The sequence below is a fragment of the Solanum tuberosum genome, unplaced genomic scaffold (genome assembly GCF_000226075.1).
Source record: "Solanum tuberosum cultivar DM 1-3 516 R44 unplaced genomic scaffold, SolTub_3.0 scf00062, whole genome shotgun sequence".
Lineage (NCBI taxonomy): Eukaryota > Viridiplantae > Streptophyta > Magnoliopsida > Solanales > Solanaceae > Solanum > Solanum tuberosum.
This window is the reverse complement of record NW_006238987.1, coordinates 1,024,289-1,032,293: the sequence shown is the minus strand read 5'-3', so window position 1 is coordinate 1,032,293 and position 8,005 is coordinate 1,024,289. Positions and strand designations below refer to the sequence as shown.

General features: G+C 27.4%; 1 non-coding gene across 1 annotated transcript; it reads right to left on the bottom strand.

Moving 5' to 3' along the window:
* Positions 1 to 1,472: 1,472 nt before the first annotated feature.
* Positions 1,473 to 1,553, bottom strand: MIR162A (microRNA MIR162a). Its single transcript, NR_127252.1, has one exon. It is a non-coding gene; the product is annotated as a microRNA MIR162a (primary transcript).
* Positions 1,554 to 8,005: the final 6,452 nt, after the last annotated feature.

Genomic DNA, 8,005 nt, shown 5'->3' with positions numbered 1-8,005 from the left:
TATGAAGCTTCCATCAATTGTGTTAAGACATGTAATAAAGTTTTTCCGTTACATATGACAACTTAGAGTATGAGTGTCAAGTGCTAAATTATTTAATTTCTGAAGGTAGAATAGCTAAAATAGAATTTAGATATTAGGAACTTATATGCAAATTTATAATATAATTAACAAAAATCAGAATATTTAAATATTTAGGGTTTAGCTAAAGTGCTTAATGCCAAGGCGATATCTACAATGATGCAGTGTAACTGAACTAAATGCGGCCAAATACATCCAATTTGAAAATACGAAAAAAAAAATAGCAACATATAATTAAATGACAATAAATAAGGAAAAAATTCTATGGAATCTTCATATCTATTATCGGGAAAACATCAAATTCTACGTACATTAAGAAAATCCAACAAAAAACAACTAAAATATTAGGTTAATTTCTTCGCTTGTTAAGTCAATTAATTTATTATATCAAAACTATTATTTTACAAAAAAAAAAAAAACCTTTGTAACTCTGGCGTGAAATCCTAGAAATCAACCCTAAAAATATATTTTAAAAAAGTACTCCATCCGTTTCACAAAGAATGAACTCTTTTTCTTTTCAGTCAGTTTCAAAAAAATGACCTCTTTCTTTTTTTTTGGAACATTTTTCTTTTTATTTTCAATGTGACATGTTTAAGACCACAAAATTAAGACAATTTTATACATTTGACATAACATTAATTTAAGATCACAAGATTCAAAAGTGTTCTTTAATTTCTTAAACTTCATGCCAAATCAAACCAGACCAATCTTTTTGAAACGGAAGGAGTAGTTTTTTTAAGGTGGAAGCAGGAGGCGCATCGGAGCTTATCATGAACAGTTGCCCGTAATGTTATACCTGTTAACGGAAGATAATTCAGATAGAAAACATTTTTTTCTCATAAAGATCATAACAAACGCAAATCCAACTTAATCGAAACCTCAAAAAATTCAGATAGAAAACATTTTTAGTTAAATAGATTTTAAACAACGCGAATCCAAATAAATCGAGAACTCAAAAAAATTGGATAGAAAACATTTTTTTTTCTTAAATAAATCTTAAACAAGGCAAATACAACAATCGAGACCTCAAAAATTCAGATAGAAAACATTTTTTAGTTAAATAGATCTTAAACAGCGCAAATCGAAATTAATCCAGACGTCAAAATATTCAGATAGAGAACTTTTTTTTTTTACTTAAATAGATCTTAAATAACGCAAAACCAAATTAAATGAATCAAAAAATTCAGATAGAAAACATTTTTTTACTTAAATAGATCTTAAACAACGCAAATCCAAAATAATTGAAACGTCAAAAAATTCAGATTGAAAACATTTTTTTTACTTAAACAGATCTTAAACAACGCAAATCCAAATTAATCGAGACCAGAAATCAAATACCAGCCAGAAAACAGAAAACCAGATCGATGCCCTAACAATGTGAGGCGGGTTAAGCACTGGATGCAGAGGTTTATCGATCGCTTCCTGTTGCTATATTTATCGCTTTTCAGGGAACAGATCGATGAACCGCTGCCTCCAGTGTTCTAACCCAACAAAAAGAAAAACAGATCAGTTATCCCGCTTGTATCACATAGATCTAACCTCAAACCAAATTTTTTTCGAAAAAAAAAAAACAGGTTGCGAAGCTCATTGACTTCGAAAATGACGATATAACAAAGAAAATATATATATATATATACAATAAAAAAAACTACAGGAATCTATGGCAAAGATTCAAGAGAGAGAGAAGGGGGAAAGAAGAAGATAAAACCCAGCTGGTAACTGAAAAGGGCAGACTGAATAGCTGCCATTGATGAACTGTCACACACATTTTATTTATTTTATTTTTCTTTACTGATTTGTGGTGTTTATTAAAGCAGATGTGGGGTTATTTATATGCAAACCTGGGTGCCTTTAGGGAAAGTGAATTACTACTTTATCCCTGGATAGTGAGGTGCTGACCAGTAATATTTGACGAAAAGGGTAATTAGAACAGTTACGTCTTGGAATACTGAAAGTGACGTGTTTGTACAAAATTTATTGGGTCAAGTGGCTTGGGGACAGTGTACACGTGTTTGGATCCCCGTCAAAGGAATCTTTTATTTTAAAAAATATATATAATCTTAAATTAAAATATCTTTTTGTACATTAAATATGTCATTGTAAAAAAAATTTAAAAAAAAGTTACACAAATCTCATAGTTTTAGAGCCCGTTTGGATTAGCTTTAAAAAAGTAGTTTTTAAGTCAAAAATAAAAAATAGGATGACTATTTTTGGTTTTTAAATCATTTTAAACTTATTTTTATTTTTAACCTTGTCAAACATTTTCTAACTTATTTTAAGTCATTTTTTACTTATTTCAAGTTTTTTTTTTATTTTAGTCAAACACTTTCAGAAGTCAAAAAACTAACTTAAACATATGTTTGACCAACTTTTAAGTCAATTCAAACACCCTCTTAAGAGTTAATTACATCGCATCTCTACTTTTTTCAAAATTACAAAAAACTTGTAATGGTAGAATTCGAATACATCCCAAAACGTCTAGATACATAGCCCAACGTTCAGATACATCACGTTTCGGTTATGGATATATCATTCAACGTTTCAATACATCACGTACGCCCCGATACATCGTGTAAAATAATGTATCCGACTAATATATTATGTAAAATGATGTATTCGACCGATACATCGCGTAAAGTATTGTATCCGAGAATAGGAGAGTGTAGAAATTTTTGTAATTTTTCATATGATAGGAAATTTAAAAAAATATAGTGAAATGAGTTGTATATTTAGGTAGTTTTTTCTTTAAAATAGCTACAACAATTTATTTATTTATTTAGAAAAAAAACAAATAAATATGATGAAGGAATTAAATAAAAGGGTGTTTTTTTTTTCATTTTTCCTTGAATAATTTTTAAAAAAAATTCTTATGAGAAAAACAATTTCTCTAATAAAAGTAAGAAAAATAAAGTTCACAAGTAACATTTTATCTTTAACACATTTTATTTTTATTCCTACCCTCTTTGCCTCCATCTCCATTACCCCGCTCTCTTACTTTCAACTTATTTTTCATAATGTTTGTCTACATTGTGTATATATATATTTGCTTGAGTTTAAGAAGAATAAGTAAAAAAAGTTATGTATTTTTTTCTAAATAAAAAATATTTTTGTTCATATCTAAAATTGCTAGACTTTTCATTATTTTATATGTGGCTCGAAAATGAAGAACAAATTACGTCAGTTTGATCTATTATTTGATGGGCATATTAGATTAGGTATCAACCTTTACAAATTTGTCTTCCCTCAATGTGTTAGAATTATTATATTTTCTATGTACAATTTTTATCATCGATTGTTATAAATTATGATAATATAAGACGGATACAAAAATTAAGGTAGAAATCAATTTTAGCCGATTATAATTGTTTGTTTAATATTTCTGAAGATTGGCATATCATGTATTTTTAAGGGGTTTTTTCAAAGTTATTAAGTTGTTCGCAAGTAATATTCAATTATGATAGTCTACTAGTCTACTTAAAAGTCCAAGAAAATTTTAATATTTGTTCTAGAATTAAATATCTGTTGGAATAATTTACACCAAAATTCCGCCATGAACAAAAGCTTTAAAGCTAAGTGAATTCCTTTGGATGATTTTCTTTAAACTAAATTACTCATGTTCTTTGAAAGTAAAATTTCTCCAAGGAATATTATTTAAGTTAATAAAGTCCTATTAATAAATTTTATTTTGCATAATTTCGGAAATTGGAAGTGATCCTTACACTAAACAATAAATATTTGATTGTTGACCGTTGTGTCTGTATTTGTAAGTCATTAAAGTGATTAAATTGAAATGATATGCTCCCTCCTTTCGATACTAAAAATAGTTGTTTTATATTATTGGTTCACTTTACTAAATCAAAATAATATTAATTAATTTTTTTTTATATTACTTTTATAATTAATTATTTTAAAGTGTTCACATTTGCTAGTAAAATTTGTAAGAAGTTTATTAAAGGATAAATTAGAAAAATTATCTTCTTATTTATAATTTTTTATACCATACAAAATGAAAATTGATCAACTAATATAAAACGAAGAAGGTATTATATTTATTTATACTTTATGTTCGATTAAAAGTTATACTTCCTCAATCCATCTTTATTTGTCCACCATACTAAAAATAGTTGTCCAACAATAGTTATCTAGTTTGGAAAATCAAGAGATAATTTACCCTTCCTATTATTCAATATCTAATACATTTCTCAAAGTATTAAATTTAATATATTCAAAGGATAATATAATAATATTATCTCTATTATTTATTAGTATTTCTTAAGGTGTGTGTTATGTCAATAGTAAACAACTATTGTTATACAAAAAAGTAGCGTGTTAGTCATCAAAGCGATCAAATAAAAATGTAAAAAATAATATCATTACCATGCATAAAATATTTCTCTGTTTTTTAATATCTGTACTTATTTTATATAGTTTATTAATTACTAAAATGGTTAAACTCCTATTTTTATGATTTATATGTACATAAGAAAATTACTTATTGTTATTCTATTTTAATAATTATGTTTATATAGTTTATTAATCATCAGAGTGGTTAAATTAGAATAATTTTTTTAAATTATACACGTACATAAAAATATGATTTAAGTTCACTATTAATTCCTGCATGGCTAGGGTTACTAAACTGTTCGTTTGTTTTAGTCCACGTATCGTGAATTTCTTTTTAGTCTACTGTTGATTTCTTATTAGGGTTACTAAACTGTTGGCTTGTTTTAGTCCATGTATCGTGAATTTCTTTTTAATCTACGATTGATTTCTGCTTAGAGTTTCTAGACTGTTGTCATGTTTTAATCCACGGATTGTATAATATTCCACAATTTTTGAAATCTTTTGTGGGCCATCTTTTAAATATTGTCTTCTTCAGATCAATGACCATAAATTTGATATATAGTCCATATTTTCATCTTGTATTGGTCAAATTTTTTAAGATCCTACTCGTACTACTTTCTAATTTTATTTATGTCAGGGTTCACGATACATTATTTTGATCTACAACAAGTGAAATGTCAATTATGAAAAAAAAAACATTCATTTTTTCCTTGTTTTGATCATTTTGACTTATCCAACACCTATCAAGAAATATTCTAACATTAAAAGCACTAAAAACATGTCAAAGAACATTGAAAACTTAAGTAAGAAATATCATATTTGTCAGAATTTTAAGATCCGTCATTAGTCATCAAAGTGGTCGAACTTTAATCATTTCCATATATAAAATGGTTATACATGAATATTAGGTAGATATTTATGTTTATAATTTATTACTGTAGTCATTAATGTGGCTAAATTATAATGTTGAAAATATACACATGCATAGAGGGACCTAAAGCTTATTGTTAGTCATGGCCAAACTATCATGTTGAAAATATACATGCATGGAGTATTTGTTTCTTACATGTAGTTACATTTATTTCATTTGTTAGTCATCGAAGTTGTAAAACTAGTACGTTTAAAGCTTGATATTTGTCCATGATACTGAATAATATCTATTTTAAAAAAACATAAATACATCAAAGTTCACTATCATGCTTATGAATTTATCTAAAAGTGAACTAGTCTATCTCTAAATAATGAACATGATGAGATAAATTAACATCCTTTAGTCAAATGCATTTGTATATCAAAAAAACTTCGCACGTTTGATTAAAAAATTAATTTCCTATTAATAATTCAAAAACATTTAAATAATAATAGTTTATCATAGTATCTATCCAAATGAGAATTATGGTATACTCTACGTATCTGGATTCATTGTCTAAATTAGCTTTGTAAACATAGTAACAAGATGTAGTTATTACATACAACTTATAAGTGCACAATATGTTGGTGGGAAATAAAAAAATAAAATACCTCAACGGTGTTACAAAAAAGTGTAACATAATCGAGACAAATATAGTGTGCTCCCGCCATCCTATTTTAACATTGCTTAGCTCAAAATAATTGTTACTTTAGAAATTCAAAATTACGATCATCAATTATTTTCAACTACATTCTTTAAGTCTTTAACATTAAAAAAGTGAGTATTTAATAAAAATGATAACTTAATAAATTATATATTATATTTATTTTTTTCTCGATGAACATGAAAAAAAAGCTAAAACAATAATTAAAATGAGACATCTTAATAACTGTCGAGTGAAATTATAAGATGGGCGGAATTTTATCATCCACAACCATTGATCTTGAATTGGAATCATCAGAATGCTAAGTGCTAACTTTCCATAGAGAGTCAACTTTACCTACCCCTTAATAAATTTATTAAACATGAAATTGATTTACTCGAATATCAAAGGATAATTAAGAAAATCATACATGTTTAATCAATTAAATTTGAAGTTGATTTGTCAAATTATCACTCTGCTAATAATTATCATATGAGAAATTAACCATCAAACCATAACAAAATAATTAAAGCATAGCGTGACTAATACATTTTGTCTTATGAAACTCAGCCTTGTGACATGAATTGATTGGTAAAGAGTGCCATCTTTTGAATGAGGCGATTGTGAATTTAAATTAGTCAAATTTTAATATAAATATTGAATATTGAATATTGAATATCGAGTGGGAAATTAAAATAAAAAAGTGACCTTGAAATTTGACATTTTGTACAGCAATACAAGTAGTCTACTAATATTTTGCAACAATTGAGGACCTGACTATCCTACCTTCAGCCACGAACTGTACAATTCGGCTTAACCAAATGAATGACGCCTAATGTTTGTCATATCTGAAAATTAGAAATTCTATTAAAATAATTTTTTTTATTTGATTTATCGTATAGTCATAATTTAAAAAAAATAAAGTTAGAAAAAATATTTAATATACGAACAAATAAAATAATAAACTTATTTAAAATTATATGGGTTTTAAATGAAAACTTATATAGTTAGACATACTTCACTATCATATATACTATTATCACCTATACTTTCAAACTATTACGTATCTTACCACTACTTAAGAGTTTTCTACCATATATTGAGAAAAATACACTCAGATACATATATTTTGTCACTAGATACACAAAATAGGGAGAGAGGCGAGCGAGATTGGGGAGGGAGGCGAGCAAGATTTGCATGTATTCTAGATTCATGCTAATCACACTAGATACACGTATCTGTATGTATCTAGGATATCAGATACATGAGAGAGTGGCGAGCGAGGTGTAAAAGAGGTGAGGGAGGCAAGCAAGATTTGTTATGTATCTTAGATACATGCGAATCCACTTTGATACAATGTATCTCGAACAAACTATAACTAATTTTGACCCCATGTTTCCGAGATACATGTATATGAAGGCACCAAATTTTGGCAAAATACGTAATATTGCAAACTAAAGTATATTTAAGTAATTAGCTCCTAAATTAGTGGACTTTATGTAAGTTCCCCTCGGAATTTTATCCTCATTTTAGCCCATTTCGATCCAATTCCTTTTAACCCAAATAACTTTTAGGCAGATTAATACCATATATCTCTTAACTGTGTTTATCTTAGACGGCCTGAATTCAACCTAACTCACCCAGTTGTCCCAAAAAAATTACATATAGGGCTGACAAATTCAGTCCAAACTCATTTGATGACTCCTTCAAGTTTTGGTGAGTTGATACTTGGGGTTGTGTTTGGTACGAAGGAAAATCCAATTTTCTCATGTTTGGTTGGGTTAAATGTTTTGAAAAATGTTTTCCAAATCAACTCATTCTCTTCAAATTTAAGGAAAATGACTTCCTTTCAAAACTTAAGGAAAACATTTTTCAAAACTCTCTTCCAACTTCAAATTACAATTATTTTTTTGTTGAAAAAATCAATTTATTTTGTCGCTACCCTCAAACCAACCCCCCAACCACCCCCCCACCCCCCCAAATAAAATAAAATTTAAACCTTGTTTTTAAATTTTATTTTTCTACCCCTC